This window comes from Pogona vitticeps, chromosome 5, assembly GCF_051106095.1.
Source record: "Pogona vitticeps strain Pit_001003342236 chromosome 5, PviZW2.1, whole genome shotgun sequence".
In the NCBI taxonomy this organism is placed as follows: Eukaryota; Metazoa; Chordata; class Lepidosauria; order Squamata; family Agamidae; genus Pogona; species Pogona vitticeps.
In genome coordinates this window covers 53,843,564-53,856,403 of record NC_135787.1, presented here as the reverse complement: position 1 = coordinate 53,856,403, position 12,840 = coordinate 53,843,564, and positions in this window count along the sequence as shown.

Here is a 12,840-nt window from a genome sequence, read left to right as displayed (position 1 = left end):
TGAGGAGTGCCATCCAACCGAACCTACGGTGGGATGAACCACAACCAGGGCTCTGGCTGCAGCATATGGCCCCTTCTAGGCCCAACACTGGGGACCGGTTTGATAGCGGGCATCTCAATAGGAGAGCACCAGTCCCTCCAGCCACCCGCGCAGGTGCGGGGCAGGTGGTTCAACCCCGCCTGCCTTGTTTTCAATTTAACGCCAGGGGCTTCTGCAACAAGAAGCCCTGCAAGTTCAGACATGAGTGTCTCACGTGCGGGGGGCAACATGCCAACTCCTCGTGTTTTAGGTCTGGGGCCCAAAGGCAGAACAGGAACTCAGGGGGCCCTAGGAAGCCTAACAGCGGAGGTGAGAGCAATGCAAAAGGGGCCCAGCCCAATTAAAGTGCAGGTATTGGAGGAGTGGTTGAGGTTCTACCCTCACCACGAGGACGCCAAGTATTTATTGGAGGGTTTTAAAAGTGGGTTTAGAATACCGGCTAAAGGGGAGCGCAAGGCCTTCATGGCCCGGAACCTCTGATCAGTGGTAGGTATGGTAGATATAGTGCAACAAAAAATTGACAAGGAAGTGAAAGAGGGCAGGGTCCTCGGCCCCTTCTCAAAACCACCTATGGCTAACCTCAGAGTTTCACCGCTAGGTATAGTGCCCAAGAAGGCCCCGGGGGAATTCCGCTTAATTCATCACCTGTCCTTCCCCGAGGGGGCATCGGTGAACGATGCTATTCCTCAGGAATTATGCACAGTCAGGTACACCTCCTTCGATGCTGCAGTGAATATGATCAGGAAATGTGGTGTAGGGGCTGAACTGGCAAAGTGTGACATTAAATCCGCCTTTAGGCTGCTGCCAGTTCACCCCCAGGATTTTAACTTGTTAGGCTTCCAGTTCGGTGGCGCATATTTTGTGGACAGGGCCCTGCCCATGGGATGCTCAGTGTCATGTGCCGCATTTGAGAAGTTCAGCACTTTTATTGAATGGAGACTTAGGCGCATGGTGAGAAGCAATTCAACAGCGCATTACCTCGATGACTTCCTTTTCTGTGGAAAGGGAGGCACAGGTAGATGCGGTGTCATACTCCGCACCTTCCAAGCGTTAGCCAAAAAGTTAGGGTTGCCCCTAGCAGAGGATAAGACAGAGGGTCCGGCGACCTCTCTAACCTTCCTGGGTATAGAGCTTGATACAGTACAGCAAACATCGAGGTTACCGCAGGACAAGTTAATTGACTTGAGGGCCCGGGTTGAAGCTCTGTTACACAGAAAGAAAGCTTCCCTTAGAGACCTGCAGGAGATAGTTGGCCATTTGAACTTTGCTTGCAAGGTCGTGGCACCGGGCCGAGCATTCCTCAAGCGTCTATGCACAGCTATGAGGGGTCTCAAGCGACCCGCTCACAGGACCAGGGTAACGCGGGGCATGAGGGAGGACCTCCAGGTATGGAGCCAATTCCTCCAATCGTTCAACGGGGTCTCTTTCTGGAGGTCCGAGATAAACCTGAAGGCACATTTTCAAGTGCACTCGGACGCCGCAGGGTCATTGGGATTTGGCATCTATTGCCAAGGTAAATGGTGCGCGGGCCTGTGGCCGCATGCTTGGCAACAGAGCGGCATTACAAGGGATCTAACCTTCCTGGAATTCTTCCCAATTGTTGGAGCGCTATGGCTATGGGCGGAAGAGTGGGCTAACTCTGTGGTACACTTCTGGTGCGATAACCTGGCGGTTGTGCACATCGTAAACAACCAGACAGCCCGATCCGAGCGGGTTATGAAACTGGTAAGGGCCTTTACACTCCGGGCACTGCAGTTCAATATAGTGGTGCGTGCCAGACATGTCCCCGGGGTAGATAATAGCATAGCTGACGCCTTGTCACGCCAACAGATCGCCCGGTTCAGGGAACTGGCCCCAGAAGCCAGGGAGACGCCAGACGTTCTTCCACCGGAAGTCTGGCAGATTGGCGCCACGTCGCATCCACAGCAATAGGGATGGCCCTGGCAGAAAGGACAAGGAAGGGCTACTCCGCAGTGAGTACGGAGTTCATGCAATTTAGAAGGATGGCGCAGCTGGACCAGGCTTGGCCGGTCCCGGTGGAACACCTGCAGCAGTTCATGGTATACCTGTATAAGAGAGGGCTAGCACCGTCCACTATACAGGGTAAGCTGTCAGCCGTGGCATTTCAGGCAAAAAGCAATGGCTACAGGGATACCACTGGCGACTTTCGAATTAGGAAAATGATAGAAGGATGGTCTAAGGAGAGGGGCCGAACGCTGGACACTAGGGCACCCATTTCACCCGACATCCTCGAACGTATGTGCGCCCAGTGGAGGACACTGTGCAGCGATGAGTATGAAATAAGCCTATTCCATGCCGCATCTCTCATAGCCTTTTTCGGTGCCCTGAGAATCAGCGAACTGGTGGCTCAAGGTAAGGCGGACAGGGTTAGGGCAGCCCTACAGTGGGGGGATGTGAAAGTGCAGGGAGCAAGAGTGGAGCTGTTGATTAGAAGATCTAAAGCTGATCAAAGGGGAAAAGGCAGGCAGTTAGTTTTAGGGCTATGCTCAAACAAGAGCATATGCCCGGTTAGAGCCGTTAACACATACTTGGGATACAGGGGTAGCGAGCCGGGTTATTTTTTCCAGCATGCTGATAAATCTCCATTAACAAAATACCAGTTCTGGACACTGACAGGTTTAGCCCTACAGGCGGTTGGTATTAAAGGTGCCAGATTCGGCACACATTCATTCAGAATTGGAGCGGCATCCACTGCGGCAGCCATGGGCTACAGCACGCAGGACATTAAGCGACTAGGGCGGTGGTCATCTTCCTGTTATAAAAGATATATTAGAGCCCTACCTACAGTGTAGGCAGGGGCCTGACCGAGTCTTTACAGGTGGCTCAAGCGCAAGTACACGGAAGCGCATCTTGATCATCGGGCATAGCTATGTATACTGGGCAGAGCGCTATGCGGCAGCATCTCATTGGGGAAGCAACCTGGGGCTAGGAGCAAGGGCTACCATTACGTGGAAGGGGCTGCGTGGCATGCAATGGGGTCAACTTGGCAGAGCCACGGCATTTGGTCACTGCCCTCCCGACCTGTTGCTAATACATTTGGGAGGCAACGACTTGCCCCGCGTGCCTGGCAAGGCGTTAATATTGGACATTCTACGCGACCTGAAGAGATTGAAAACAGCATACCCGACGATGCGTCTCATTTGGTCTACAATTATACCTCGGATAGCCTGGCGAGGCTCTGTGAGGACTGCTGCAGTGAATAAGGCCCGGCGGGGCGTCAACAGAGAAGTATGCAGAGGCGTCTGCAATGGTATTGGATCTGTGATAGGGCACCGCAGGATTCACGCTGAGAGGCTACAACTGTTCCGGAGTGACGGTGTGCATCTGTCGGATGAGGGTCTGGAGGTATTTCTGGAGGACATTCGGGGGGGCCTGCTTGCCGAGCTCACAGGGCTCTGTGGCGGGCATGGGACATAGCCAGGCTAGTCCCTATGCTGTGGCGGGTAGTGCGGAAAAATAGGCATCTACGGTGGGTCCCGCAGTAAATTCAAGTAAGCCAACAGTACATCCTACCGCACGGCACTGCGGATCGTGCGATTACAGTGACTGTGGCGGTAGGATGCGCTGGGCCACCCCAGACTAACAACCCTCAAACAAAGGGGGATAAAGGTCTGGGGGTTTAGGTTAACGGCCGGACAGGTCCCTGCGATCCTTTATGGTCGCGGGATCCTGGGCGGCCGGGGACTCGCCCTTATGATAACCCTGTTTCATTGTTTCCGCACTACTGCAGGCCCCTCCTTCAGAATAAAATCTTTGGTATATGATTGTGTGATTAATAAAGTGTGGCCCATATTTAAACCCATACTATTGTCTCGTGCTTTATTCCGGGGTTGGGGGGGCAATGATACAGCCGCTGGAGGGTCCCTGACCTTGAACAGCGAGGCTGGCCTTTGCCCTCCACCCGGGATAGCGCGAGAGGGCCAACGCGACTTCCGGGTGGGAGGGGAAAGCCCTGGTATTTAAAGGGCCTTCCCCTCCCGGAACGCCATCTTCTTTTCAGGCACCCACCCGCCCTCCCATTCTCCAGTGTGAGTTATCCTGGTTGCCGTTAAGGGGCCGGATAGGAATTTTGGCCCCCATCCTGATTGGCCTAGGGATGGGGGAATTTTCGCCTATCCCACACTGGAAGGGGTTTTCGATGGCATGCCAGTGGAACTAGCTCTGGTCACACTGCGGCGGGTAGTGCGGAAAAATAGGCATCTACGGTGGGTCCCGCAGTAAATTCAAGTAAGCCAACAGTACATCCTACCGCACGGCACTGCGGATCGTGCGATTACAGTGACTGTGGCGGTAGGATGCGCTGGGCCACCCCAGACTAACAACCCTCAAACAAAGGGGGATAAAGGTCTGGGGGTTTAGGTTAACGGCCGGACAGGTCCCTGCGATCCTTTATGGTCGCGGGATCCTGGGCGGCCGGGGACTCGCCCTTATGATAACCCTGTTTCATTGTTTCCGCACTACTGCAGGCCCCTCCTTCAGAATAAAATCTTTGGTATATGATTGTGTGATTAATAAAGTGTGGCCCATATTTAAACCCATACTATTGTCTCGTGCTTTATTCCGGGGTTGGGGGGGCAAAGCTGCTTGCATGTATGTTTCATAAGCCATTTCCTGGTGAAATGAAATGGTTTCTTTTATTTAAATCTTCAATCAACCAGTGTGCTGCTAATATGCAGGCAACTCATGTCCCTCACGCTCCCCCCGCCTTCTGAAGACTATCTATTAGCAATCACTGTATTTAAGATACTCTTTATGAAATCAGGTTTATAGAAAAGTGTTTCTGCAGTGTCTTTCTTCAGAGATAGAAATGATGAGCTTGTTCCCACTACAATTTCTGCAATAGTCCAATGCACTCACCTCCTGCCAAGAGGCTTATACAAATTGCAAAAAAACCACAGTGCTAATTTTTTTAAAAACACTTGATTTTGGACTCCCACAAAGAAGTATATTACATATTTTATTAGCTCATTTACCACCTACCATGTTGTGTTATTAGCTCATTCAGTGGTTACAATTTAAAAGTGCTTGTTGTCTGTATCTGGTTTACAGTTTTAGACAATTAAGAGAATCAGCAGTTTTAATGAAATAATCCTAAGGAAATATCAAATTATAATTTAGGGATAGATTCTCTGTTTTAATCATCACAAGAAGTGCCTTAGGGCCAGAGCTAAGTACTATAACTGTGCACCTGCTGAGCCTCACCCTTTGTAACGGGGGAGCATTACTGCCCTCTAGATGCTCCTAGTCTTGCAAGTGCTCCTTCATGCTTTTGACTGATTGGTTAGTTGATTGATTGTTGAATTGATTTTTTTCTCATTTTTTTGTGCAAGGAGATCTGCAGTTTGGCCATTGTTGCTCATTGACTAGCCCTTTCCAAGCAATCAAACAATGACATGAGGGAACAGATAGAATAGCAGTCTCCACTTGCCTAGTGCATTATTTGGGGGAGGCTGAATAGATAGTGCTCTGGAGAGTACAGGAGTGATAATACAAAGAGGAAGAAAGGCTTATTATAGTACAATGCCAAAAGGACCACCAAATCCTATAAGTGAGACAATCTTATTTTCCCATATCCTACCAGATTCTCAAATACACAATAGTAACAGGGATCTAAGGCACAAGCAATTAGTAATGAAACACTTCCTCATTCCATTCCACAGTTCCTGTGAGTCAAAAGGCATGAAAACACTGTGAGGGAAAAAGAAAATCTTTTAATTATGGAAAATCGCTTGCTGGTGATGTCACAACCCTTCTAGAGTCATAGTTACACCAACAGGATTTCAGCATTTGGTTTGGATGAAAATGCTAATGCCAGAGAATTTATCAAAATGCTTTAATATTGATGATGTTTTGAAATATTGACTGTAGCCAACAAAAGAGTGCATTTGAGTGGAAGGCTTTGTGAAGAGGTTGAATCTTTGATGTTTGTAACCTGGCAAAAGGCTGGCTGTCTGTACTATCCTCCTTTATAAGCTAGAATGTTGTCCTTGATTTTTAAAGAGGCCAGTAACCAGTACTGTAATTTCTGAATCTCTTTAAATCATATCAACCTGGTTTTGATTACAACGTCTATTCCTAAGACCTCCATTTCCTTTGGGGAATCACTAGGGATAAGCAAGTACTATATGTAGTTTCATTTTTGCTAAGTATTTGTGTGAAGTTCATGAAATTCAGAACAAACTTCATTTCTCTTTTCTTTTAGTGGCCATGGGAGGAACTGAACAGGTATGTACACCCAGGCCTAGAATCTGGATTTCATTATGCTTACGTTTCATAATGTCCTGCTTTACTAAAAATCCTTGGTTTGTACAAATACCTCTGGTGTGAGGCTTCTTTTTGCATATGTAGTCTGCTTCCTCATCACTCTACCTGATTATTCAAGCTAATTTGTAGCAGCATTCCTATGTGGTATACAGGTGGGCTTGTGCATGGAGGAATATATGATTAATATTTATTGTACAGCTAAAAATTCCTTATATCAGTGTATATTTGCACCTGAGAGGTCAAAGCTCTCCAGATTAATTAACATTCATTAATGCTTGGCTTTAATTGAGACTTTAGAGACTGAAGTCTGGTACTCCATATTTTTTAAAACAATTTGCATTCTTGCAAGTTGAGAACTTTTATATGTCTGTGAGGAAAGAGGGTTTAAGCCCTCTTCTGCCTGAGAGAATAGAACTATATCCAAATTTGCAATTGCCTAAATTTTGGTTAAACATAGTGGAAACTTTATCAGAGTAAGAGCAGTATGACAATGGAGTCCATCACCAAGGACAGTAAGTCACTAGACTTTACTGAAGGTTTTCAGGTAGAGGCTTGTTTAGGATTTCCTGCGCTTAGCAAGGGAATTATAGTCTACAAATCTGCAAAGCACCCTCCCACTCCATAATTCTATCATATTTTGAGTGCATTGTACTATTGTACCACACTGACCTCACTCAATTCACCTGATTTCAGAAGGTAACCAGGACCGGACTGGGTTAGTATTTGGTTGATAGGTGACCACAGAACACCAGGGATCTTCAAGCGAAGCTACCGACGCATCTTGTTGAAACTCTTGGGAGTTCCTGCAAGTCAGAGTTAACAAGACCAGGTTATATGGACCAAGAGGTCCAATCAGCAGCTTTCTACATCTCTATGTTCCCAAGAGTCGAGTGTGCAACTTGGAATGTCATCAGTGTAAACCTCACCTCATCTCCAAGCTGATTTGATGCTTTCCATCTGTGCTTCAGTGATAATTATCTTGTCCCACTTTACAAGATTATGGAGATCCTTGTGTAAAGGATCAGGATTACTAAAACCAGATATATGAGGAACATTTCACTATTCTGGATCACCTTAAATGCAAGGTTTATAAATATGCCATTTTCCAATCAAATCTACTCTTCTTTCACTGTAGGACACGTTTTATGAATGTATATGAATACAGTACTTTTTTCTGGTTATTGCTGTTATTTCTTGTAAAATATCAAGTACCATGCATTATAAATGAACAGATCCTTTGGGGCAGATTAGATAGTGACGTTTTCCCTGAGGAATGTGCTGCGTGAGAGTTAAAAGACAGAACATAGATCAGTCTTTGGGGAAGGAAAATCTGAGATGGGATTATTAAGGAGAACAGGGGAGGAAACATAAAAAAGTGGAAGTGAACTAGAAGAATAATCAGGTTTGGCAGAGGCAGAAGAGCATGACAGAAATGCTGCATGACAGAGGACGATACCACATGTTGGTATAGCATTTAAAAAAAGATGAAGGGTAAGGGAATAAAGTTAAAATAGTGTAGCAATTATGTTAAGAAGCTTGCAGATGACAGATGAGGAAAGAACCAAACAAAATTGAAATATTTAAGATGAAACTAGTGCCATGGAAACAAGAAATCAATGCCAAATGGTCTGAAACATTCAGAACAGATGGGGGGAGTGGTGTCCTGAGTGATATGCTGCAGAAAAAGGTCTGCTTTAGAAAATCAGCAGGAATCCAGTGACATGTTCTCTGTCTTCATATGTTTAAGTGTGTTTCAAGAAAGTCAGCAGGCTGAAAACAGCTAAGAGCTACTGTATAACAAAACTCAGCTCAGCCCAGATTGTATAATCTGATTTTGGACATTCAATTGGGATGGACCATGCAGGACAAGCTGAGCCTCACCTTGAAGTGGTGGGTTGAGTCACCTCTGCACAGGCTGCTTGAATATGGTATAGTGTGACGCACTGGTGAAATCCTGTTGCTTAGCATAATAAACTGCACTGGAGTAGACGTATTAAATCATTGGGGATTTGGTGAGTCAACTCCTCTGCTCATTCTGTTTCATTCAATTGGCCCACTCTAGTTGCATATTACTTCAGTTAGTAAGTCACAACTGGAGTAAGCCCCTCTGAGTCAATCAAACCTAAGAGCAGTTGACTATCAAACCCTCATTGATTTAGTGGACTAATCTAGCATGGATCATTATGCTAAACAGGATTTCAGCTACTGCTAAATCCTTTACTAACTTATATGCAAAAAGCAACATACTGCACATGAGAAATATGACAGAGCATGATGTTTCTAGTGCTTGTGTCTCCTTGATAAGTCACTATGGCTCATGGAAATAATGATAGACAACCTGATTATGACACTTCATTATGTTTTGTTAAAGACATGCAATACTAAAGCATAGAATGTTTAATCTCATTCTTGTAGTTATTTTTTAGATTTTGTAGTTATTGAAATATACTGTAGCTGTTGTAAGGTGGAACAGGAGAGTAAATAGATCCAGAAGAAGTGCTGGAAACTGTTATGACAATCATGGCACCTTCTTTTATTTTCTTTTCTTTTCTTTTCTAATGGTTCTCACTGGTTTTGTTCAATAGTTGGCTTTCTGAATGGCTACAAAATATCTGAAAGGAAGAGCGATTAGCTACAGATGATGTAATCCTGGTGATGTGGAAAAATGAAGGAATGGCTATCATTTAAAATGGAGTCCGAGAGAAACAAAGACTGAAGTTTGAGTTCTGTACACTTAGTGTGCTAGCTCTCTTCTAGTGGCCTAGCAAAACCACTGGATTCTGACTATCTCTTGATGTCTTTAACATCTTTTTCCACTTCCCATTAAATACGGTACATGCACATATTACAAAATGCCAATAAGCATCTAATAGCCTCTTTCTGCACTAGGTACCTGGTATACCAAACATGTAGAACTCATTATTGCTCAGAGAAATGGAATAACCTTGATACTTTTTTGGCCTGTTTTCCTGTACAATCAATACAGAATTTGATGAACAATGTAGACATTCTTATACGGTGCCACTTAAACTGTTGTAAACAATGTCCCCTAAATTTCAGCTACTGTATCTTTGAAGCAGAAAACAACTGGGACAAAAATGTTCCCAATAATCTATTTCTTTTTTAATTCTGGCAATTTTTGTCCCATCCAATGTAATATAGTGAGCAACTACCCTATGCCACTTTCTATAGAACTGTGATGCAGCTGGTTTGAATCTACAGTAAAATAATCACAAATTAGCTGGTATAAATCAATGGATTAAATGCCAGAGGACAGGAGTTGGAATTTGCAACTGTGCCTCCCAGGAAGGAGCCAACCAAGATCATCTAGATTGTATATGGCTGATGGGCTTACACTCAAAGAAGGTGTTTGTTTTGTTCAGTCGTTTAGTCGTGTCTGACTCTTCGTGACCCCATGGACCAGAGCACGCCAGGCCCTCCTATCTTCCACCGCCTCCCGGAGTTGTGTCAAATTCATGTTGGTTGCTTCGATGACACTGTCCAACCATCTCATCCTCAGTCATCCCCTTCTCCTCTTGCCTTCACACTTTCCCAACATCAAAGTCTTTTCCAAGGAGTCTTCTCTTCTCATGAGATGGCCAAAGTACTGGAGCCTGAGCTTCAGGATCTGTCCTTCCAATGAGCATTCGGGGTTGATTTCCTTTAGAATTGATAGGTTTGTTCTCTTTGCACTCCAGGGAACTCTCAAGAGTCTCCTCCAGCACCACAATTCAAAGGCATCAATTCTTCGGCGGTCAGCTTTCTTTATGGTCCAGCTCTCACTTCCATACAACACTACAGGAAAAACCATAGCTTTGACTATTCGGACTTTTGTTGGCAAGGTGATGTCTCTGCTTTTTAAGATGCTGTCAGGGTTTGTCATTGCTTTCCTCCCAAGAAGCAGGCGTCTTTTAATTTCCGTGCTGCTGTCACCATCTGCAGTGATCATGGAGCCCAAGAAAGTAAAATCTGTCACTGCCTCCATATCTTCCCCTTCTATTTCCCAGGAGGTGATGGGACCAGTGGCCATGATCTTAGTTTTTTTGATGTTGAGTTTCAGACCGTTTTTTGCACTCTCGTCTTTCACCCTCATTACAAGGTTCTTTAGTTCCTCCTCACTTTCTGCCATCAGAGTGGTATCATCTGCATATCGGAGGTTGTTGATATTTCTTCCTGCAATCTTAATTCCAGCTTGGGATTCCTCCAGTCCAGCCTTCCGCATGATGTATTCTGCATATAAGTTAAATAAGCAGGGTGACAATATACAGCCTTGTCGTACTCCTTTCCCAATTTTGAACCAATCAGTTGTTCCATATCCAGTTCTAACTGTTGCTTCCTGTCCCACATATAGGTTTCTCAGGAGATGGATAAGGTAGTCAGGCATTCCCGTTTCTTTTAGGACTTGCCATAGTTTGCTGTGGTCCACACAGTCAAAGGCTTTTGCATAGTCAATGAAGCAGAAGTAGATGTTTTTCTGGAACTCTCTGGCTTTCTCCATAATCCAGCACATGTTGGCAATTTGGTCTCGAGTTCCTCTGCCCCTTCGGAATCCCGCTTGTACTTCTGGGAGTTCTCGGTCCACATACTGCTGAAGCCTACCTTGTATGATTTTGAGCATAACCTTGCTGGCGTGTGAGATGAGTGCAATTGTCCAGTAGTTGGAGCATTCTTTGGCACTGTCCTTCTTTGGTATTGGGAAGTAGACTGATCTTTTCCAGTCCTCTGGCCACTGTTGAGTTTTCCAAACTTGTTGGCATATTGAATGTAGCACCTTAACAGCATCATCCTTTAAGATTTTAAATAGTTCAACTGGAATGCCATCACCTCCACTGGCCTTGTTGTTAGCCAGGCTTTCTAAGGCCCACTTGACCTCACTCTCCAGGATGTCTGGCTCTAGGTCAGCAACTATATTGTCTGGGTTGTCCGGGATATCCAAAACTTTCTGAATCCGTTTACTAGAAAAACCTGGGAGAGTCATCATTGGTCAGAACAGACTTGATCGTCAAACTAAGAAGACACTTAAGCAATATCCTTAGAGCACTAAAAAAACTTTATAATACCCCTTGGTAGTTTGAGTCTGTGGTGGTCCATCACAGCTAACGTTTATCCCTGGAAGGCTTAAATATCAGTGTGATTCAGTTAATTAAGACAATCTTATCAAAGGTCATTAAGGTATCAAAGTGTCCTTTATTTGGTCCTGCCTAGTTCACCAGGAGTATCAAAGAACAGTAATTAATCAGTCTGGTCTCTTGGCTGTCTTGCCAAACATGTGGCTTCCAATCTTGATCCATCTATCTTCAGAGGCTGAGAATAAACCATTGTACTCACTCATGGGGAAGTAAACATAGAAAAATGAGTCCAGGCAACACCAGTTTGTCTAATTCTACAAGCTTTATTCATCCACATTTCTTCTTTGCATAAAATCTTAAAGAGACTTCAAAGTTGTTGAAAACATTAATAGGCATGTTACTTCAAAAACCATTCTTACAGCTCTGAACAAAGCTGTCAGTATACAGCATATCTTTAAAAATATGAATTTAAGTTGTAGGCAAATACTTAAGTCTGACAAATATTTCAGTTATAAGCTTTCAGCTAAAACAATTACAGACAAAAATCTCATCTCAGTTCAAAAATACAAGAGCTTATAACCTTAAAAGCACATCTATTAAAAAAAGTAAAAAGCTGTAATAGTAGTAATACATTACTAAGAGCCCAGTTCCACTGACAAAAAGAACCACCACCAAATTGGGTTTTGCAAATTAAAAATCATTTTTAAAATTTCCAACCACGCAATGCATGGGGAACCCGGCATTTGTTTTGTTGCAAAGTGAGTTTTGTTGATGAGCCCAGGAGAGGCTTTTTGTTTTACCACCCCTGTCATCTTTAAATACTGCCAAAGGGTTTTGGGGGCACTTTCTGGCAGCTGCGGGAAAGAGACATCAAAGAATGCAAAGAATGAGATAGCTGGCGTGGTAAGCCGAAACAAGGGAAGAGAAATGGCCGATTGGTGGACCCAAGCAAGAGGAATATCGGGTGAGTGGCCCACAAGGAAGAATTTTGCACTCTGCCCAGCATAGGAGCAGCATTCCAGTTCCTGCTGGAGCAATCTGCTGGTGAATTCCAAACCAGGACCAACAAGGAGGGGATGGCAATTTGCCTGGGAGGCAATGCAGGAAGATCTCATCTGTGAATTGGCTGGATCAGCTTTGGTGCACCACAAGGAACCAGCCCACAGGAGCCTCACAACATTGTACAAAGCAGTGCCCAGCTTCACCATCCATCAGCTCGGCTGCCACAGCAACCTGGTCTCACAGCTTCCAAGCCCACCATTCTCCTCTTTCTTCTAACCAAACAGATTTGAATAATAGAAGGCTAACTCAACATCTCATAAACTCTGCTTTGGTAGTGGGCAATGGATTGATAAGGTTTTATCAATGAAGTTTCTTATCTTATGTCTTTAACATATTCAATGGAAATTTTCACTGAATCTGCCTCTGTAGCGATTTTCATTCACTT